We start from the raw sequence: 24,150 nt of genomic DNA on the forward strand, positions 1-24,150 counted from the left end.
CTAAAAAATAGGAACTTGCATTCTCGAGCTGTTCAGCTGAAGGTAGTTTGAGGGCTTGGTTGCCAAAAGTTCCCCGGTGCCAAAACTGATAGAGGAGACCTCTCAAAAAAATCAATAACTAGGGTAAAAACATAATTTTTAAGGGGATTCTGAAGAGCGTAGGGCTATCTTGTGTTTGCAAGTGCTTCTGCATAGAAAACACATGTTCACCCACACAGGCTCTCGACAAGTGGGGAAACTAAAGCAGATTGATTTGATGGACATGTAACTTTGGAAGAAAGAGTGATATATTATTTTTAATTGAAACGTGGCTTACCCAGGATAACACCATTCTCTTTGATGTCCCTCCAGAAGGGTACCACATTGAAGGTCAAACAGGATTGTTGTTTTTCATGATCTCTTCAAGGAGACGAATACTCAAAAAAATGCAAAGTAAATTTGGATGCATTCTGTGTAGGACTGGGACGAATACTGGATGGGGCGTGGATTTAAAGGGAGTGGCAAGATTAATGTTTGGGAGGTGCAGAAGGTGAGGGAAAGCCTGTAGGACACAAAGTGGAAGAGGGGCAACCACCAAGGAAAGGATTTTAGGTTGCTGGATGTCTCTTTTCATGGGAAGAATGTGACCATCCCAGGGATTCTTCTGGACGCCCTTGCCACGCGGGACAGCAACTCTGAAAGTATCTGGTGATCCTCCCTGCCAAAGGATGCAGATAGGTCCAACAGAACCGATAAGGTATCCACTCATCAACTGCGAAATGAAGAGTATTGTCCCAAAAGTTAAGCAGCTTTTTTCTGTCTCGTTACTAGGACAAGAACCAGATTGTGCTTGGGTCAGAACCTACCGCCTATCACGTTTTCTGTAGAAATATGACATTAAGTTAATCACACAGGTCTTTTGATGGCGAGGCATTAAAAGAGACGAGTGATTTACCATGTCCAGGTGCAAAATGTTTAAAAAGGAAAGAACAGGTCGCTGTCCATGTGTGGCATGAGGCTACCCGCTCTCTTAAATGGGAGGGAAGGATCACTCTGGCTACGCCTCTCTGGAATGCTGAACGTTTAGGAAGTCTCTGGAAATCTAAGGGTTTTGACAAGTGGGACTTCATAGGGATTTCCCGAGTGGGAGATCTCTGGGGTAAAGATGGAATCCTCCCATTTGAAACTTTGCAGGAACGCTATCAGCTGCAAGGGAGTGAGCGGTTTCGCTACCTCCAGATTAGGCATGCGCTACTGGCTGCCGTTCCCCGGGATGGGACGCTCCCAGAGGCGTTTCCATTGGAGGATCGAGTGTTGGACGGTCATCTCCGAGCAAAGACGATCTCTTTGATTTATAAAAAGTTAGTTAACCATACGGAGGATCCCCTTGTGGGTCTTAGAGACCAATGGACAGCTGAGGGACTGATCCTGGATGATGAAGACTAGAGGGAGGCAGTGGCCTCTCCGAGGGTTGTTGGAATCCAAATCAGACTCAGGTTGGTCCAATTAAAGATCCTCCATCACAGCTATGTCACCGGCTCGCGATTAGTGCGAATGGGTTTGGCTGTTAGTGATGAGTGTAGGAGAGGATGTGGCGAGGTTGGAACATTTTTTCATGTGGTGTGGGACTGTGCTCTCATTCGGGGTTATTGGTCCGCGGTTCATGCCAAGGTGCGTGAGGTATGGGGAATGAGCTTTGAATTGGATGCGCGGTGTTGTCTTTTGACTGTTTGGGATCCCACTGACCTCAAGACCCATGGAAAGGTGTGGGCCACGCTGGCATGCGGCATCGCCAAGCGTAATATCGCTCAACTATGGGGCGCGACTCAGCCGCCTACTATTGGAAAATGGATGGAAGATCTGGACTGGTGCATGTTTAGAGAGCGGGCGGTGTATGTGGTCAGGGGGAGGCCCAAGAAATGGGGCAAAATTTCGGGCCCCTGGAACGTGTATAGGGGTGATATCTGTGCCCCTCCTGCCATACCGGAAGACCCTGTAATGTCGGAAGATCCCTGAACCCAAATGTTGACATCTTTGTTGTATTTCTCTGTTTCGGAGGACGTACGTATTTGTAATATTTGCGACGATGCAACCCAGTGTTTTATTGTATGTGTTTATGATTTATTTGGTGTGCATTAATAAAAAGAATTATAAAAAAAAAAAGAAAGAACATTGGTCCTATGCATTATTGATGACATCGCTGGCATCCTTCTATCTCCCTGCAAAGCTCCCTGACGCATCGACCTCTAGGCATCAGTGCAGCTTAAACAAAAAAGAAAAAACTAATAAAAATAATGGGCTACCTTGGACATCCAGTTGGACTTAAGTAGGTCCCCAGTTTGAGATTTAAGGCGGTGGAGTGGTGGTTGTTATTGGAACATCTATTTTCTATTACCCTTTTATTACCATTAATGTGCAAAAAAAAAAGATTGTTTATGTGCACTTTTAGAATTGCCTGATGTATGAAAAATACTGTATCGCTGCACCGCGATATTCAAAAAAAACCCTTGCTATTATTCTATATCAAATAAAATATTAGACATCAGTGAATTAAATCCTGTGCTGTTTTTTTTGGACACCCTGTAATCTTCCTATATCTGCAGGAAAATAGATTTCCTAAATGCTCATCCTGTAGCACTGATCTCTAAAATCTGAAAACCTCCCTAACTTCAAACGCACTATGTTGTTGCATTGTGCAGTGCTTACTTTTTCCATTAGGCTGTTTTAATGATGAGCTTTACAGTACTGTGCAGCCATCCTTCAGGTTAGCTGGAATGTCATACACTGTTCCTGTAGCACTGACCTCTGAGACTCGTCCCCACTCCCCCAAACACCAGCCTCTGTCTCCACCCCTCCCCCACTTCACACATATTTACGATGTATCTTGTGGACTACTTTGTTTTTTCGCTCATTAGCCTATTTGACTAATGACGAGCTCTGGCTGCGGAATTATTCAGGGACCTGTGGACTTCAAGTAACATTCTCCAGGCAGCCTGGATAGACACCCTCTGTTGAACTGCCACAGATGGTTCAGCCAAACGACAAAGTAAGCCACAATATGTCTTGGCGACACAGTCCAACTGCGGCTTATTTGTCATGTCACAGCAGCCAGTTGGTTTAGGGAGCAGCTTCCCCCTCGTTCTGGCTTTTCGAGTTTTGCCTGGCATGCTCCTTCGTAGTGCCTAAAAACCTGTGTCTATCCACTCTTTCCGGACTAGGTTTCGTTTTGAGGAGTGTTACTACTTGAAAATAAGCCCTGTTATTTTGTTCGCACAGAAGTACAATTTTTGGGGTTCGCAGTAATTCCAGGAGTGGAGAAATAATTTGAATTTACTGTGCCAGGTCCCCCAACTTTTTTTGGAGTATTTCATAAGGAGATCTTTCCTCCTCACAGCAAGTGAAGTGTTTGTTTGAAAGATCACAAAACTGCTGTATTCCCACAAAATGTAAATTCGAATGAGGATTGTAACTTCTGTTATTGAACAGGACAGGGTTACTCTGGTTTCAGATGCATACGCCACGCTCCACAGCAGGTAACTCTTCAGGGAACATTTAAACGAGTTCCGAGCTTCATCTCCTGGGTGCATTCTATCCCAAGCCAAGATGGCCACACGATTGGAACGTTTGTTAAAGTTCCTGCGCTGCCACCATTTTGGTCCAGCTTAAGGTTTACCGTAAGTCTTCTACCTTGTGGGTAACATGGAGGCTCTCGGCATAGACACCAGATCAGGTAAGTCTGAACCGCACCATTCACAGACCTACTCCTTTTGAGGTTTACTCCTTGTTGAAAGGTTGACGCTCAGTTAATTTTAGGCAAATCTAGCACCGTATGCACTGCTTCTTCTGTCAAGCCTCTTTTATCCTCAATGGGATTCTTCTCTGGGACAGGAAGATTTTTTGTCTGCTTACCTGTAGGATATGAACGGTTAGGATCTCGTGGATTCTTGTTAGCCGACGGAATCCCTTTGTCACTCATGATTTCCACCATCAATGTTCATGAGAGATATTCACATGCCTTGAATCTAAATTGGGACATTTTCATACTGAATATAGTCAAGAGAGTGCGGACTATGAGTGAGAACCCGTTAGGGAGCACATTGTATCCGGTGATAAAATCTGGCAAGTTTGGCACAAGTAGTTTTGCTTTAAGTTTTTCGTATAATCAGTTATCTTTAGTAAAATGTGATTATTTAAGGAAAGTACTTTCAGAATGATGTCCCGATAACTTACAACTTCTGCCCCCTGTCAGCCGCCAAGCCGCACTCTCTTGACTTTGGGTCTGAGTTAGATCTTGGCGGACGGGTTACTCCATCACAACGGAGACAGATATCCCTTCCTCCGAAATATGAATTCCATAGTATGTAATGGGGTTTATATTTCGGCGGACGGGATATCTGTCACTGTTGTGACAAGGTAACCCGTCCACCAAGATCCAAATCAGGCCCTCTGACTTCATGCCTAGATTTGTCGACGTTGCAGTCTCCATCAGTCTCTCCTGCTTCTGTCGCCGACACTGCAAACTTACACAAAGGTTGGTGCCCTTTCTTAGCTGGTGGTGCCGAAAGCAGACCTGCAGTGTGGCTCTTGCACATTAAAATGGCCTCTGTTTTTAATCTAGTTGCAGAGGTTAATCATGGGTCTCCATCTTTCTGAGTGGGGAAGAGCGGATGCCTACTCGTTGCCATCCTCCTCCAGGTCCTTCGCTACTCAGGAAGATGCTGATCTCTAAAGACAGAGCCCATAGTGCCAACTCTCAAACGCCCCCCAGATTTTTTGCCCAGCTACTCGCCTTGTCCCCTCTTAGCCGCAACCACTGAATAGAGCCGGTCTTTGAAGGGGGAGCGGTGCTATTGCTCATCGGGTTTTCTTTAGTGTATCTGATGGAGACAGGGTTGTGGGGGAGGAAAAGAGTTGGTGTGTCCGAAAATGAGCCCTTCGATGGTCCATGTAGGTCAATGCTTAGGCTACGTCCCTCCATTTTCCAGTGAGACAAAGATGACAACAATCCCTGAGGCCTGTGTCGGAGCGGAGGGGTCATTGGCACTTTCTGCTACTCTCCTCAGACCAGTGCTTGAAATGGAAAAATAAAAGTGCAGGTACTCTGTAACAGAGTACCTGATTGTTTCAGAGAAGTGTTGGTACTCTCTAATTGAAAGTATTACGGTTTTCGTGAGAAGTGCTGGTACTCTCCCTCTGAAAATAAAAAAGTGCCGGTATTCAGCACCGGACAGTACCGACCCATTTAAAGCACTGCCTCAGACTGAACCATCCCTGCAAGATATTACCAAAGTATTGTTAGTCGTATGTTTTCATTCACCCGTATTTGGGTAATACTGCTTCCTATACCAATTCTAAGGGATGGGGTCCCCAGATTGTTTGCCGCCTGTAACCCAGAGGTGACCATGACTGGTGATGTCAGCAGTCTAGGGTGGGCTCCTCTAGCTGACTTCTCAGCCCAGGGCCATGGTGGTCTTCCTGAATTACTTTTACACTCCAGATGGAGGATGGTAGCGATGTTAATTCCATTTGCTCCACTGAGGCCTGATTGGTGGTTTTAAACAGGAAAGACTAAGTAGTTTTGACTCAACCACCAGAGTAGAACTAGTTCCTCAATCATTCCTCCGTCTAGTATTTTAGATTATTTGTTGCCCAAAGTGCGGTCTTTAGCGTCCGTTCGCATTCATAGGATGGACAGCATGTGTGTGGACAAGTTCACTGTGTTTGCCGCTCGTAACCGGTTTTTAGGGCAGTTTGCATGCATTTTGAGGTACAAATGGTCGACCTTTCTTCAAGCTTCTTGTTGATAGTGGGTGCTCTGGAGTCTCCTTGTTCTTCTGGTCAGGTGTCCGTGTGCCCCGTTTCACCTGTGACCCCATACTTTTTGCTTAGATCTGCAGCTAAGAGGGCCAGGTGACTGTAATAGTGCCTGGCTGGACCCAAATTGTGAGGTTACCCCTCTTGCTTACACTTCCTGCAGCACCACAGTTACTTTACTGTTCCTCGCCTGCACCAGGGGAATCCGTTGTTACATAGGTGGATTGTGCCTTCAAAAGAGAAGCGTCCTCACCGCTTCCTTTGTCAACCGGGTTAGGTGTGTAGAATTTGTGGTTGCTGAGCACGTTAGTGTTTCATGTAATAGATGAACTTCATCATGCATGTTCCTATGTCCAGTGGTCTGGACTCATAAACTCTGTAGCAGCTTACAACACAGGCTGATCTCTGAAGAACGGATGTTTTCTTTCAGTTCAGCACGCGAGCATTGCCTTTGAGCAAAATACACATGTAAGTCCAATGCTCTGACGTCAGACAACCTCTTGAAGTAAATAAAACTCAACAAGGTTTAGATCTGATTCACTTTTAATGCTCAGTTAATGCCAAATCTGCTCCATCTGCTAAGCATAGTGAGGCAGAAAACAAGTACACAATCTGTGCAAACAATAAAACAGCGTATGCTAATATTTCAACACTAAAGTCCATCATAATACCATAACATTTAGTTTACGGGCGTATTTTGCATATTCGTTTTCAGCTTCTTCATGCATAGTATAACCATTGTACTTTAAAGGGGCTTCAAGCTATTCTCCAGAGCATCTGCATCTATGAAAAAAGAAAAGTAAGCGAAAGTTATGCAGTGGTGAAAAAGAGCATCAAATGTAGGGTCATTTAAACCTGCCGAAATTGACCCTGGAAGTACCAGGCTATGCACCTGAATTGCCCCAAAAACAGATGAGACATAATATGGACACTGTAAGACACAAAATAAACAGAAGAGGAAGAGTGTCTCCGCTCTCCATCCTTCTGAGGTCAGTAAATGGACTCCCAGGGAGGCCTCTGCTTTGAGTGGGCCAGTTTTATTATGCACTAAGTTCTCCGTGTGGAAATCCATTTCTGACCCTTGGCTTTTTCGTCAGGGGCAAAATTGTTGCACGATTCCGAGTTTTTCTGCTCAGAATGAGGCATAAGGTCTGGCCTCCCAGTCATCATCCTGTGTATGTCCCGGTTTCCGGCTTTTGCAACACATTACTTTGTGAAACTTGCACAGGGAAAAATGATGTGTGTGATGTTAACAGACCTGTCCGTTTTGTGTCAAGAGCGGGGAGAGTTGCATGCTAAGTGCTGAGGGAGACTGACTTAGTTACTTTTGCACTCCCCACCTCAATCATTTTGAAAAATGACTGATGCTGCCTCCGATATTGTAGGGGTGTTTTCAGCCTCCGAGCATGAGTTGGAAACTCAGTAGATGGGGGTCCTTCCCGTTTTCCCTGTCACCCTTGCCCCGGGTGACTCTGTGAAGCGAGCAGATATATTGTGTGACACGGGGTAGCCATGTGTGGATTGAAGGTCTGTGTTAATTCGGTACTCCGTGTGGGTTTGGTGGTCTGTGTTAACGTGGTGGCCCCGTGTAGATTGGAGGTCTTTGTTAACGCGGTGGCCCCATGTGAGTTAGAGGTCCGTGTTAACCCAGTGGCCCCGTTTGTGTTGGAGGTCTGTGTTATCGTGGTGACCCCACGCTACCGCAATTGTGCCCGTGCATGTTCTATTTTGTGGTGGGTGTAAAACGCGAATTGCATGTCTTTTAAATACTCGTTTTTAAAGTACATCTGTTGAATCGCTAACGATGTTTTTAAATTGAGCACTGACACTTTGACTCGCATTTCATTTATACCACGCACATATTGACACTGGGGTGAATAAAACCCCAGAGCCCTTATCTTGAGTACAAGGAGGAGGGGAACGATATTTACCTACCTAAGGAAGCCTGTGCTCGTCTTTTCTCCTGACCCGCCCCGGTCCGACGCGGTAACCAGTACCGTTGCGCGGAGGGCGGGCCAGGGAGAGCCAGTCACTTCCTGCCGGGACACTCCACGAGCGGTTAGCGCTCTAGTGCACCTATCTGGAGGGCCTATTTAGCCATCGCCCCTTGTGAGCGCGCAGCGTTTGCGCGCAGCATCGCCGAAGACCAGCCAAAGAGCTGCCCGTCTGCGCCCGTCCGCGACAGGACGAGGCAGACAGAGGCACAGGGGTTATAAGGCGATCCCACGATGATTCCCGACATCGAAGGTAGTAACCTTGTCACTTATGCACCCCAAACCCTCCGACTGTTGCAGCCAAGGGTGAAATGTAACACACGGTTACAATATAAACAGCTCGAGGGGAGTTTTTCATGCCTTCAATGTCGTTTCCAGTCAGACTCGACAGGAAATAGCATTTGCGCCAAAGCTACTATCACCACAACCCCCCCAGAACTTAAATGTCTCCTTTTAAATGTGCGCTCCATGCCTAAGCACCAACTACAGATTTGGGATCTTATTCATGCAGAACAACCTGATCTTTGTTTTTTTACTGAGACCTGGATGAAACCCCATACTACATCTGCGGTTGTGTTGGGTGTTCCCTCAGGATACAGAATTATGCATGTTGATAGGCCCAACAAAACTGGAGGAGGCTTAGCGATAATTTGTAAGGACACGTTCAAGTCAACTATTGTAGACAAAACATGTAGTCCAGCGATGGAAATCATGATTTTTAAAATCACATTAGGTAGTACTTCCTGGAAAGGAGCCCTTTTGTATCGTCCACCCACTCCTAACCCCGACTTTGCTCTGCTCCTTCTGGAAACACTTGCTCCCCATATGAAAGCCAAGGAGGATTTTATCCTCCTCGGAGACTTTAATATACATATGGACACTCCTGATTTGCCGGAAACCATTCATTTAACAACTGACCTATCTCACCTGGGGCTTAAAATAATTAACAACGGTGCTACACACATAGGTGGTCACACCCTCGACCTTATTTTCTCCAACTGTACCAAAATACGTTGTTTTCCGGCAAAAAAGATCCTTTGGTCAGATCACTTTTTGGTTGAGTTTTATCTAGCTGGGCCGACCAAACGACCTCAGAAAGCTCTGCCCCCGCCTATTCTTCGTCGAGAATGGCATAAAATTTCAGTGACCAATTTGCACAAATACTGGGTGCAACCGACTGTTACGGATACAGACACTGCTGAGTCTGCATTAGAGAAATTTAACCAGTCCCTGAAATCTGCTATTGACACCATTGCTCCCCTTAAATTACACAAGCAATTCCCCCAGTCCAAACAGGAGAAATGGTATACAGCTGATCTTAGGAAAGAAAAGCAAAAATGCAGACGCTTAGAAAAAACATGGAGAACATCCAAAAATGAAGAGGCCAGGAAAGCATTTCACGAGGTTCAGTCAGTATATTATAAAAATATAAAATTAGCCAGGAAAGTCCACTTCTCCACTCAACTGGAGGAGGCAGGGAACTGTCCCCGTGAATTGTTTAAAATTTTGCGAAATTTTATTAAACCCACAGCCACTGAAAGCACCGATGATGCCTCTCAACCACTCTGTGACGAAATTTCTGAGTTCTTCGAGGAAAAAATAAATTTGATTTATGACAAAATTTTAACCTGTAAAGGTGGGGCTATTACATCCATTCCCGAAGCTAAACCTGGCACACAGGCTTCAAACTCCCTGTTTGTCATTCCTCCCGTCACAGATCAAAATTTGGCAACCCTTATTGGCCATATGAAAACAGGCTCTCCCAGTGATCTTCTTCCTGCCAAAATGATGTCCCCTTTGATTTCCATCTTAGGCCCCTCAATCCAGGCAGTTATCAACACCTCCCTGGCCAAAGGCCAAGTCCCCATGGAATGGAAGACTGCGGTAGTAAACCCAATCCGGAAGAAGGCGACCCTACCCTGGACGGATCTATCTAACCTCCGACCTATCTCTCTCTTGCCTTACATCGGCAAATTAACAGAGAAGCACGTGAACACCCACTTTTCCAACTATATCGAGACAGCGGATGGCCTAGATCCTTCACAATCTGGTTTTAGGCCTAACCATAGCACCGAATCCGCCCTACTGGCTGTCACCAATAACATCAGGATGACGCTTGATAGTGGAGGGTCGATGATTCTGGTGCTATTGGACTTATCCGCTGCCTTCGATACTGTGTCTCACGATTTGCTTCTCTGCCGTCTTAGAGAGATAGGATTGGGAGGCATGGCCCTGTCCTGGATGGAGAGCTTTCTCTCCGGCCGCTCTCAAGTAGTCAGATTGGGCCCCCATAAATCCATCGCTAGGGAGCTCACCAGGGGAGTGCCACAGGGCTCTTGCCTTAGCCCCACATTGTTTAATGTGTACGTGGCCCCCCTGGCTGACTTAGTGAGATCTTTTGGGTTTATACCGGTGACCTACGCCGATGACACCCAACTTCTGTTCCCCTTTAAGACCTTCTCTCCTGCTTTACAAAGAACTTTTGCAGAAGGGATGAGGGCAGTTTCCAAATGGATGGCCAACAACTGCTTACAGTGCAACGTGACCAAAACAGAGGTTGTACTTTATGGGGAAGCAGTGACACTATGGTCCAATGAGTGGTGGCCTCTTGAACTAGGACCTGCCCCTATTCCTAAACAGACTATAAGAAATCTGGGAGTGCTATTTGATCAGTCACTGACCTTCAAAGATCACGTCAACCAGGTTGCTGGTACCTGTTTCGGGGTTATCTCTCTGCTGAGAAGGGTCTTTCCTTTCCTCCCAGATCACCACAGAAAGACCTTGGTCCAGGCTCTGGTCGTTAGTAGATTGGACTACTGTAATGGCCTTCTTTTATCAGCTAACGAAGGCCATTTTAACAAACTACAGGTGGTCCAGAATACGGCCGCGAGGTTAGTCATGATGGCTCCTTCCAGGACTCCCTCCCGGCCACTACTGATGGAACTTCACTGGTTGCCAGTGCGACTGCGGACCAAATTTAAAATCTTGTGTACTATTCACAAGTGTCTGATGGGGAAAGGCCCGAAATTTCTCTCCACAGCCTTCCTTCCTTATGTTCCTGGCCGCTCACTACGATCGAGCAATCTCCAGCTCCTTAAGGTTCCAAAAATTAAAAAAACTCCCAAGGAGGCAAGGCGTTGGCATACGCAGGGCCTGTTCTTTGGAACACTCTCCCCCTCGCACTAAAGCTTAGCACTGACCACCTGTCTTTTCGAAAAGCCCTGAAAACCTACCTTTTTTCCAGCATTTAATTCATTCCCTTCCCACCACCCACTAGTACTGTTCGTGCATAGTAGTCGGTTCTTTTGTATGGCAAAGCGCGGAGATACCCCTTTGGGGGTCTATTCAGGCGCTATATAAGCATATAAATAAATAAATAAAATAAATAAATGTGGGTTGGTGGTCTGTATTAACGCGGTGGGCCCCATGTGAGTTAGAGGTCCGTGTTAACCCAGTGGCCCCGTTTGTGTTGGAGGTCTGTGTTATCGCGGTGGCCCCGTGCGGGTTGGAGGTCTGTGTTAAGGCGGTGACCTTGTGAGGGTTGGAGGTCTGTGTTAAGGCAGTGACCCATGTGGGTTGGTGGTCTGTGTTAACACGGTTGGCCTGTGTGGGTTGGAGGTCTCTGATAACGCTGTGGCCCGTGTGGGATGGAGTTCTGCGTTAATGCAGTGGGCCCATGTGAGTTGGTGGTCTATGTTAACGAAGTGGCCCCATGTGGATTGGTGGTCTGTGTTAAAACGGTGGCCTCATGTGGGTTGGAGGTCTGTATTAACGCGGTTGCCCCGTGTTGGTGGGATGTCTGTTTTAACGAGGTGGCCCTGTGTTGGTGGGATGTCTGTTTTAACGAGGTGGCCCTGTGTTGGTAGGATGTCTGTGTTAACGCGGTGGCCCCGTGTTGGTGGGATGTCTGTGTTAACGCAACATAACCGGATCAGGCAGAAACCCTGTTTGCATCCGATCTTTCGTTGTTCAATAGTAGCGCCTGTTATTTACAGCGCTTAGAAACGGATATGGTTTGTTGATAAATATCAGTGGGAACATTGATGAATATGAGCTTCGAAGGAATGCAAATGGAACCAAGAAAAATGTAGTTTCTTAGTTCTATTTCCATGGGAATCCATTCAACAACAAATGACCCCTTCTCTTACCCATAAAAACACTGGAAGCAGAAGGACGGTCTCTCTGCCTTACAAGAAGCAGAAGGACCTGCTTGGGGCGCCTCCTTCTTTTGAAGAGTATCCCCCATGGCTGTTGAGATCGGGTTCTGCTGCTGCTGCTGCTGTCGGTGGTGACATACAGGACCTGTATATTAGTCATCTGAACACTCATCCGGGGCGCTCCTCAAGATCTCGAAATTAATTGAATTCTTCCCTTTCCACTCCTGAAATGACCATTGGCGACCTTAGTTTACTTTTCTGAAGCGCCGCCATTTTGATCAGAATATTTACAACCATCTGTTCTGTGCGGGTGGAATGTCAGGTTCGAGGTATTTTTTTGTTTTTCAGATTTTGATTTAGAGAAAATATGACTGTACCCACTTTTGCATTTATTATTCCTTCTGTCAGTGATGTGGTGAAGAGATCTCACCGGTATTCTGGTAGTGGTCAAGTTTATCCTCTCCAGTACCTGTGCACGGCAGTTTGACGTCTTGTGGACAGAGCAGCTCTTGAACAAGCTAATCCCAGCATTTCAATATCCTTTCCCATTCTAAGGCGGCGGTAAGGTGAGTCCCTTGGCTTGGACGCGTAGCCCTTCCGAAGCAATAAAGGGAATCCTCTGTAGGGTTTGATGGTGGAAAATTTAATTTTAAGGTACTGAGCGGAAATTCGCAAAGAAAATGGAGGCCGCGCCGGCTGGAGTGGGGAATTTGAATGCAGACGTTGATGGATCTCCTTGCGAGCGCTAGGTGTGTAAACCCTCTCATCCCAGGACATCCAGCGCTGGTGGCGTGAGGGATTAGTGCTCACGGCAGTGTGCAAGCGGATCCCGGCGAGCACCGGAGCAGCCATTCATCTGCACCCGGGGGCTGGATATGACAATGTTAGCATTTTTCATTTCCCTGACGCGACCATTAATAAAGCAATGATCCAAAAGGCGCTTTGCTGAGTCTGTTCTTTAGATTTCCATCACTCACCAGCAGATAATTTCACACAGGATCGTTTTTAAATTAAACAGCGATAAAAATGCTCTGCTGTTCTGTGTTCACTAGTTCATGGAAGTCTATCAAGTCATTAATGTGTCATGACAAACTGCGGGATGGATACAGGCGCAATTAATTCTTGGAATAAATAACAGGTGAGATGGGGTACGTGGTCCGCGGGCGCATAAACATCAATTCTGCTGGAAGATTGGAACCTTGAATGTATAGGATAACCTATGGGGAAAGATTACGCATGCTATTCGTGAAGGGTTAAGTTGTGTGGCCAGCGTAAGGTAAATGTGGTCCTGTCAGAAGAACACTTAAAAGTGTTTACGTGCACCCTCTGTCTCATTTTGCGACAATCACGATTAAATATTGGAGAGTTGTTAGCAATGCGTGCGGAAGAATTCGTAGACTGTTATATGATCCGTAGACCGATTGCTATAGCAGAAGTCTTGGTGACTGCTACATGGAGGCTGACTACTGTTGAGTCGAATGGCTAGACCTAGAGCTTAATTAAGGTATTTAATTGCAATGTGCCATATTAATTGCAAGATTCCTTTTACTTAGGATATATCTAGATCACATGTTGGGGAGATCCATCATAACAAAGAGACATTTCTCAGTCTGCCCTGCCGGGCATGCCCTCTTTGAAGATATGGGTTAGTTCTCCGTAGCACTGGTGCTCCCGACCCCCTATCTTTTTATTTTAAATTAAAAAAAAAAATTAATTGTGATTTTTATAGTACACGTAAACAATTTTAATGATGTACAAAGTACCCCCCAGTGTACCTCATAAACACTAAAATAAATAAGATCCCGATAAGAAATTAAAAGATCGTAAGAAAGGAAGAAGAGAGGGAGAAAAGAAAGAGAAGAAAATAAATAAATAAATAAGGAACATCTGCCCCTGTTGCTTCTTCTCAATTCGCCCTCTAAAGGACCCTGGATTCTCCTGGTTCTAGAGGGCAGAGGGTTTGCCCAGGTGGTAGCGGGCACAAAGGCTTCTACCTGCCGGGTACACGCTGGTCTTCTTTCATGGAGGTTCAAGGCGGTAAAGCCAAGGTTGGCTAGATTCTTTCGGCCCTAAGCAGTACCAGGGTGGGTTTACATGAAATTGGACCCCTTTAGAGTCCTCACCCTCTGTTCTGCCTTGGCTCATGATCCCATCCAGGGGTGACAGGATTTTAGTTTGGTGTAATTGGGAGTTTGGGAATTCTGCCCCCTTTATCTTTTGCTCAGAAGACTTTGGACTAATGGCGGAACTTTGTGTTAATGGACTTGAAGGGCCCGGCTGAACCCCCGCCTCTGCTTCTGGGCAGCCTCTCGGAGCTCCTGGCAAAATATTGTATCCCCCTTGTGCAGAAACCACGGAATACAATATTTATTGCAAAATGTTCGTTGGCTGTGCTGTTTCTGCATGCGGAAACCTCTCGTCTAGATTGTAAGAGCGCTCCTGGAAATGTTTGTGAATTTAAAAAAATGATCATAAATTTACTAGAAGTGAAGAAATTATCTACAGGTGTACATGAACAACTTTTTAAATGTTGTTAGCCAGAAATATTAATGGCATTCAGCAGATACTGGGTTCGGAGACAAGAGAAGGGGACAGATCAGAAGAGGGACATTTTTAGTTTAGCCCTAAGTTGCATGAGGCTGAATGATATGGTTTGGGCGTTTATATAGCGCTTTCCTCGTCTTTACAACAGTCAAAGCTCTGTAAGTGGTCGAACGGAAAGAAGTCTGCTCTTATACTGCGCGTGGCTGGTGAAGTGTATGAGAGAAGGCCCAGAATGTTGATGATATGCATGAGGATAAAAGATTCTGCTCCGTTCCATCCAACTCGTGGCAGCCCTTAAGCACCGTGTGGGGTGACGTACGAGGGGGATCGGGCACTATTGCCTATACTTACAGGCATGTGGAATTTTATTAAATATCTCCCTGTCCAAAGGATGCGATGCTTCAGATATCTACATGCGCTGTATAAAATGCCTTTTGATTTTGCAAAAATTATATATAGAATATATTTACTTATCGCGCTTCCAGCCAGCCCTCTTCATCCATTATTGTGTCTTATGAATTGTTCTTCCACCCACGACAACACACAGTGCGTAGCTGGAGATCAGTCCACCTAAGCCAGTGGCTACCTTCACTGTGAGTGGCTGCATTCTTCCCTGTCACAAGGAGCCACATCCTCACACAAAGTAGTTCCGCTCAGTGCCGGGGACTACAATGGTGCTTTATGAGACCCAAACGTATTTCCACTCTTAACCATTTTTTTTTTATTGTTGACACAGGTTTGGCAGTATACCCAACAATAAAGTTGTGGAAATACATGGCAAAACATAACAAGCACTGATAAAGTCAAGTCTGGCAGTCATCACTAAACCTACTGGCTTTACTGGTGGTTGTCAGCTTTGAGAAAAGGAACTTTTTCATAGTTACATTTCTCTACTTATGTTGGGCATAATTATAAGAAATGGATGGTTCAGTGGGTCATAGATTGAGTACCATATTTATGTTGTTACCTGTGCTCGGACATTATTCCTGTGATTGTAAAAATAAATCTGTGTTTATTCTATTACTGCATCTTAAACATGACCTGCCTTTTCAGTGTTGCATTTATTTTCACATTCATTGCATAAATGCTCCAATTCACACTGTGACTATCACCACCTACATTTATTTTTTTTGTACTGTTCCTTCACTCTCACAATTGTATGCAAACCTTTTCACAAACCAGTCACTTAATTAGTTTATTTTATGTCTGAAACATGCTTGATCGATTTTCCTCCATGAAGGCTTATTAGGCTGCAAAAAAAGGTGTTATTTTGAGTACATTAAATGGCATCTTTTATGAAGAGGATGTAATGAAACCTGAGAGCCCAGCAGTGGATACTTATTTTTCCATGTTCAGTTCTCCAGTTCCTCCGTGTGAATAATGCTTCCTCTGTTTGTGAAGTTTTGCCGTCCCTGCTGGGATGATTGAGGGCCTCTGCTCCCGTGTGGTGCAGTTGCGGTTCAATGTGGTTTTCGGTCCTGGTGGAAAATGAAGTAGTAACAAAGTGTACATGATGTAGTTAGATACGCTTTTGTGTGTGCTTCTGCCAAGGAGGCAAGTTCACCATAATTATAAGTAGCACTCTGCTCACAGTACGTGTGCTAAACATAGCTTTGTCAGAACCCTTTTGAAGAGGTATTTCCTTAAACTGTTCATTATTGCACTCCGATCAAAGTAAGTTACACATGCACGCACTATTGTATTATAATTAAGGCTTTAGGTTTTCCGTTTTAACTGATTTTTACAGATATATACAGACAGAAAACAATGTGTTTCCTGTTTGTATTTATTTTTTAAAGCGGAAAAAAACTGAAAATGGTGCTTCTTATGCCCGATTCTCCATGTTGTCTTTCATGAATTCCAGGCAACAGCTGAGCACATTAACAGCATGGGGAGTTAAACAACAGATGAGCTTTCCTTAAATACAGGCATATGTTAACATATATATGTAGTATAACACTAATATATATACCTGTGAGTGAGGCCTTTTTTTTGTATACATGGCTGCTTAATTTGCTAAAACGTGACAGGCCTCCATTTGAGTGCACATACATGAATTAATTAAATTTTTAAATATGCTATTTTACAGCTCCATTTATTCTTAAAAAACAAAATAAATAAAGATAATTACCAATAAGATGGCCAAAAAATAAATCCGGATAAATGCAGAAAGAAATGTTTTAAAAAAATAACATGAAACCGGGAGCCCAAATTATAATACACTAGCAGCCCGTCCCGACCTTGTCCGGGTATGAATTGCTGCCGGCCAGTAGTATATTGTTTTGTAGGATTTCGTTTTGATAGCATTTCTTATCTGTGACAGGCCAGTGAAACGCTCCGATTCACAGTGCACTGCTGATGCACTTAAGAGTGCGCGTTCAGTAGTGTGTGAACTCGAGTTTCCCTACTTTATTTTTCCTTGCAATATTATATAGCGCGAACTCGACAACATGGCATGAGCACAATTTACATTACAGAAGAACACATTCATTTGTGGTAGGCACGGGGAGACAAAGCAATTTGCCTGGAATCACAGGATGTTGAGCTGATGTCGAGATTCGAACGTAGCTCCCCAGCTCTAAAGTTCGCAATTCCAGAACTTGTGGCAGGAGGTGTGTTTAAAAGTGAATGTCGGTGCTGGCCATCAATGAGAGAGACCTGAGCATTTTTCAAATGGGTGGTGAAAAAATATGAGTATGTTGCTGGAGATGTGAGCCGCCAGGCCACTAATGTACTTACCGGGGGAGTGTAAACACCCATTATTCCACAACTTTCTTTCCGCATATCATCACTCTGCATACTTACATTACGAAAGTACCTTGGGCCTCATTTATGAGGCTGTGCGTCACTTTTACGCCGCCGGTGCTTCACTTTTTGTGACGCACCAGTGGCGTAAAAAATGCACCTTGTTGCGCCATATTTACAAAGTGACGCATCTAGGTAGATGCGTCACTTTGTAAACCCCTGCGCCACATTATACCTGCTCCAGGTATAATGTATGCAAGGGGGGGCGTATTGACGCAAGGAAGGGTCGTAGAAGTGACGCAGTGAAATCTATGAGATTTCACTACGTCACTTTTAGGACGCCGTTGTGTCAAAATCTTGCGCCTGCCTCACAGCAGGCGTAAGACTGACGCAGACGGACGCATTGCTGGAGTTGTGTCACTTTTGTGACACACTCCAGCAATGCGTCACTTTTGTGCTTACAGATACGTCAGAAATACTGACGTATCTGTAACTCCTTGCGACATGATGCGTCATACATTAAATATGATGCATCAGGAATGTCGCAAGGAGTGCGCACTGAGAAGTGATGCATCGCTGCTTTCACGCAGTGATGCGTCATTTCTCATAAATGAGGCCCCATGACTCCGCAATGCCATTATAACGCATGGCATTACATTTTATATGCTTTTACTACGCATACATTTACAACGAAATTCGTTGTAAATGCATAAATGGTAAAAGCAGGTTTTTTTTAAATGTTTGGATAAGGTAAGTATGGGTATAGGGGTATATGTTTTGGGGCACTGAGGTATATGTTTTGGGGTGTTTGGGTATTTTAAGGGTTCAGATATAGTTTTGGGTTATGGGGTACAGGGGTAGTTTTAGGGTTAGGTATGGGTTTTGGGGTACATGGGTATTTTTAGGGTTCAGGGCTAGGTATGGGTTTTGGGGTATAGGGGTATTTTTAGGGTTCAAGGGTAGGTTTGGGTTTTGGGGTACAGGGGTATTTTAAGGGTTCAGGGCTGGTTTTGGGGTACAGGGGTATTTTTAGGGTTCAGGGCTAGGTTTGGGTTTTGGGGTACAGGGGTATTTTAGGGTTCAGGGGTAGGTTTGGGTTTTGAGGTACAGGGTTATTTTTAGGGTTCAGGGCTAGGTTTGGGTTTTGGGGGTACAGGGGTATTTATAGGGTTCAGGGCTAGGTTTGGGTTTTGGGGTACAGGGGTATTTTTAGGGTTTAGGGATAGGTTTGGGTTTTGGGGAACAGGGGTATTTTTAGGGTTTAGGGATAGGTTTGGGTTTTGGGGTACAGGGTATATTTATAGGGTTAAGATGGGTTAGTGTTTAAGGGGGTTGGGGTATTTTAAGGAGTAAGGGTGGGTTATGATTATGGGGTGCAGGGGTATTTAAAGGGAGCAGGGTGGGATTTGCACACGATATGAGACATGGCATGAAAGGCGGAAGGTACCACACGCCCCCCGCGTTTGTCACGCCCCTAGCACACGCCCACAGCACAACGCAGACACGCCCACAAGGGACTACTTTGCTGGCACGGTTCTTTTACCTTTTAAATGTATATGGTGGGCGTCTGCATAGCCTATGTCCTTCTGCTGCAACTGCCCTTTCCAACGCTGTATTGGGTGTTGTGATTGGTGCTGTGGTTCCTAAGATTAACCGCCTCAAAGGTTTGGGCTCTCTCTTTATTATATTAGTATAGATATAGATTTCTGCAATATTTTACAACAGTATCATTAAAAATAAAAAGAATTACAACAGTATCATTCAGGGTAGGGGCCAGATCCATTACAGAATTTCAGTACACGCACATAAAATACATTTATAAAGTGAATGTAAATGGATCGATGTACATTGTGGTTATCAGGAACATATGCCATGGACTCCGCCCTCCTGGACTTACGGCATATAATCATGTTGTTCGAACAATGCGAGCCGTACTACAGGACACAGTAGGAGTTTGCTCCAATTTCAAGCTGCAGCCGCAGTGAGGTGTTGCAGAATAGGAGGCCTCTGGTAGCACGTCCCATTCACTAATGGCCTCTTTGGGCAATGCTTGTCACGCGTTGCAAGAAGTGGATGACACCTCATTTGTGTGGCCCATGCTCCATGCAATAAAAGAAGTTCAGTGTGCTCCTGTTCAACAGGTGTGTGCAAACAGGCCCACTGCTGTTCATGGTCTCTGTTCTTCTCCTGCACACACCTTTCTCTTCTGCTTCACATCTTTGCTGGTCAACTTTTAAAAAGGAAATCAAAAAGTGAGCATGTTTGTATTTCTATTTCTTAAGATTTTTTATACACTAGACATGTTTCTGCCTCCTAGCAGTGGTGCCATAGTTAATGCTCTTCCGGGAAGTGTGGCGAAGCGCCCTTCGTTTGGGTGAAGGAGGCAGCGGCTGCCTAGTCTGCTCTTCGTGTAGCATTGTCTTGGTACAACCTGCATAGGGCTATTATTGAAAATAGTGCTCCTGAGATTGCTACCTTCAAGCCAGCATACCTCCTAGTCTGTTGATGTACCGATGTACCAGCTCCCTCGGCCCCTCACGTGAAGGCACAGGCCCCTGGTTCTTTTTATGCTCCTCTGTACATTCATCTTTGTAGATGTGAGGGGCTCTGCCCCACTCCAGGGGCCTTGTTGTGGTGCAGCAAGGATGCCATGGGCCCGTGTGCAGTGAGGGAACCTGTCCCCTTTGGCTACTGTTGGAGTAGTAGCATACAGCACTTATCAGGGTTCAATGGGCTCCTCAATGCTCTGGGCCCCGGTGCCACTCCACCTCAGGGCTCGAGTCGGGGTACCACGCGGGCGGATGGAGTACCCCCACTTATTTTACCGGGGGGACGCCATCCCCCCTGCTAAACAGCTGGACTTCACTCTTTGGCCTCTCTGGGACGAAGAGCTAAGCACCTTTTCGTGACGTCACTTCCTGTTGTGGCGTCACTTCCGGTGACGGCGTCCCGCCACTTCTTTTTTTTACGACTTGTGCCCTGTTCCACCTGTTGCACTGACGGTAATTACGTCCCTGGTGTACGCACGTTTATAAATCTTTCCAAATCAAAACAACTGTTAAACGTTTGCTGCACAAGGTTTTCATTTTTGAAACTGAAGTACTGAAAAAATCTAGGAAGCCACTGAATGGGCGCAGGAGGTGAGAGGGGCTGTGGGCGTGGCCACAAAGGAGTGTGCACCGACACTGGATTGGAAGCGCAGCATGGAGCTGTGGGTGGAGCCAGCAGCATGGGGTGGGAGCTGACCTTGGTGCGTATGGTGCTGGGCAGGGCTGGCTCGTGGATTCTACCTCCTGCAGCAATCTCTGCCTCGCAGTATTTCTTTACATTTTGGGATTTCTTGTCTGCGCTTTTGCTCCGTTAAAAAATATTTTAAAAAACTCTGTAGATGCCTGATTTTAGCAAATGTGTTCTTGGTCAGGGCACTGGAAGCTTCAGTGGGTGGCCCTTAGGTTCATGGATTCTCAGGGCACCAGGCAAAATATTCTGCCCTTCCGGCTCGCCCATTGCCCCAGCAGCGAAGCCATTTGTTTTGGTCTTGCATTTTCCCACAGCCATTGGAGATAAGGCGGCTACAAGGCAGCTGCCTAATATGGTGTTAATGGAGGTTAACCAAGGTAAAGGTGATTGTTTGCTGCACCTGATAGCACCCCTCCACGTCTCTGTACTCCACTCATGCCAAGCATGATGGCCACCCCTATTTCCAAGAGGTGCTGAAGACCCGCCTCATCGATGACTAGCTCGGCCACACCGTCCACTTATTGCTCCCGGGGTCGTTAACAGCCGTAAGTCCCATGGACAATGTGTGCGTGAGTTGCACTTCCTTCCCCCACCTTTGGAGCCGTCGTCTGCACCCCGTACCCTCCGCAGTGCTTTGTCGTTAGGTTTGCGCGCTGTACCAGCCCTACTCATTGTCAATACCAGAGTCTCCAACCTAGAGGATATTGATGGGTCCATTTCCACAGCTCACCCACAACTCTTGTCTTGCTTTTTAGGCCAAAAAGCTAGGTGCTGACCGCCATTGCTTGGAGTGCAGTGATGGCTTTGCAGAGTCGGAGGTGCCACCAGACTAGTTCTTTGCACTGGGTTGGATGTATCAATATGGCCGGAGCTCAAAGGTGGAAACACTGCTTTTGCAGGTCCTGATGCAGGATTCTTTCTGAGAAGTAATACAACCAAATCAAAACACAGAGGCTTGCAAAGGACAGCAGATCTCCATCTGGGCCTGATGCTTACTGGAGCAATGGATCCACTAAAGGGGCCTGTGCTGGATCTCATGGTCACAGGTTCAAATCCTGGCGAGTCCACTCAGCCTTGCATCCTTATGGGGTCGATAAAATGAGTATCATTTAGTTGGGTAACAATAAACATCTGTTAATCAGCGCAAGGGGGCCCTTCTGGGTGAACGTGCTCTTTATAAATACACAGGTTATTTCTGTAGTCGCAAAGTGAGTTTTTCCAGGGGTTGCAATGCCAAGAAAGCATTGGCACAGCCAATGGGTCTCATCTTTGGGTCTTATTGTCTTTCACAGTATCTTTTGGCAGTGTTGCACAGTGTTGGGATGCTGTGCAGCATCGTCACATTTTTTTAAAAAGCACGATGTCAGTGATGTCATTCCATTGACAGGTGCATGCAACAGCAGAAGGATGCTTTCATTTTTAATTTACCGGGCCAGAAAAGTAAACGCCACTTGGATCCGTAAATAAAAAAGTAAAGAGTTTTTGCACAAAACGGTCAATTAAAATAAAGGGGGGCAGGAGTGTTGCAGGGTAACGGACAATTGAATGGGCAGGAAGGGCACATGCGGCAGAAGGATGGCAGGGGAAAGGAGCGCAAGAGAGAGACGACCCGACAGAAGCACGTGTGAGAGAGAGCAACACAGTGTGCAGTGGGGGAGAGAGACGCACAAAGACTAGATAGAGCAACACGCTGGAGAGATGGACACAGATGAGCGAGAACCATATAGAGTGGGAGGAGGGGAGAAGCACCCAGGGCGCACACAGCTGGAAAACACAGGCAATGCTAGAGTGCTTAAGGGAATAGAAATGAGAGAGAACAGCGTAGGGGAGACAAACACGGATGGATGGATGGATGGATGGATGGGTGGGTGGGTGGGTGGGTGGATGGATGGGTGGATGGATGGATGGATGGACGGATGGATGGATGGATGGATGGATGGGTGGGTGGGTGGGTGGGTGGATGGATGGATGGATGGATGGATGGGAGCAACATGGAGCAGGGCTATAGCAAAGCACACACGGGATAACGCTGCAAAACTCATTTGAAGTGTTTAATCCAAAAGGAAAAAAGTTGTTCTGTAAAAGTGAGCAGTGGAAAGATACAAGTAAAAAAGGCTGTGCTCCAGGGGAGGGGCAAACGTAGGCTGGACAAGGGAAGCCATTGAATGAGAAGCAAGCAAATGAATGATAATGAAGCCAACCAATGGGAAGCAGTGGGCAGCCATTAAGCTTACTGTATGTTATTTGTAAATTGATAATATATCATTGGCAACCAGACCCCTTTCTAGTAGGCTCACCCTGCAAATGGCACATGGTGGGGGCATGTAACAGTCCATAGGATGTCTGCCCCCCTCGATGCCCGCGGCTCTCATTCACACAGCAGCACTGACCCGCGTTGGCCGCGTCCACTTCTCCACTAGTAATTAACTGGCTAAGGCACCTTGCAGCCTTTCACTGCTTTACCGCTGCCACAGCAGAAGGAAACTGTTATTTTATTGCCTTGTGAACTATAAGTGGCAGGAGGTCACCCAGCAGTAGTGGCAGGAGGTCACCCAGCAGCTGACGCGTTTCCTACTGATGGGCAGTAAATCATGGTATTAATTTTTTTGTGTAGCAAAATGTTGTGAGACACAAAATAATTTTCTTTAATTGTGGTCTGTTTTTTCACTTTCGTAGAGTTTGCCACTTTGCGAAGGAAGGGCTTTGCAAAGGTGAAACCAGCTCTCACTTTGTGTGGGTTCTCCGGGAATTCTCTTCAACAAGTTAAAAGACATAAACAACTAGGAAACGTGTTTTGGGCCTGGCTCATCCGTTGTCGGCGATCACAACAGTGATCACAACAGTAGTCACGGACAGGACGCGCCGCGACAGCTGCGCCGGCCTGCAGACACTTTGTTTGCTGCCTTCCCTCTCATTGTTTGCGACGACGCAGACATGTGAAACGAAGTGACGACTTTGTACACACCTCAAAGGTGGATATATCTCTCTTAAACCTACACTGTCATTAATGTTGGGAGTTATGACAGCATGTAGCAGGATCGCAAACAAAAGCTGACGGAACAAATGTCAGCGCGAACAATGCGCCTCCGAGGCGGATTGTTCTCTAAGACAGTGTGCAGCTGATGTGCAGGGTGCCTGTGCGACGCACGGACGAGGATGCACGCGTCGGCACATGTGCTGAGACGTTGATGCAAGCGCCGAGGACGCAAACTCTGATATTACTGTCAATCAGGCCCCTGCAGGGGTGGAAAATAACTGTTTTTAACTTCCTGAGGCCTGATGTCCTGTCTGTGCGAAATAAATGTTTACAGTTTCCATACGTATTTGGAATGGTGATTTAGGCTTGTAAATGGGACAAAGGAGGCGCCGCAGAGCTCGCACAATAAAGCGGAGATTGTGTGGTGCCAGTGTTGTCACGCTGTTTCATCACATTCACACGGGTGAGGGTGGTGTGCGCCATGCCCCTCTGTGCGCCTGTGAGAAGCTCGAGGCGCTGCCGGCGAAGGTTTAACGCGCCAAGAAAGCTTTAGTATCCTATTGTCCATGAGGGGGAGCAGCTGGCCTTTACCGCTGGCATTGCCCTATCTACCCCTGCCCTCCAGGGGGATGGAGGGAGTGGCAGGGACACGAGGTAAAGGTGCTGATGAGTGGCACCAAGGGACACTCCTTATCAGTGG

The 24,150-nt window shown here is 46.1% G+C and overlaps 1 protein-coding gene across 1 annotated transcript in view; it reads left to right on the forward strand.

Moving 5' to 3' along the window:
• MVB12B (multivesicular body subunit 12B) overlaps window positions 1–24,150 on the forward strand; it is a 465,468-nt gene that overhangs the window by 336,676 nt on the left and 104,642 nt on the right. The gene's annotated exons all lie outside the window — the stretch shown is intronic.

Source organism: Lissotriton vulgaris, chromosome 5, assembly GCF_964263255.1.
Source record: "Lissotriton vulgaris chromosome 5, aLisVul1.2, whole genome shotgun sequence".
Lineage (NCBI taxonomy): Eukaryota > Metazoa > Chordata > Amphibia > Caudata > Salamandridae > Lissotriton > Lissotriton vulgaris.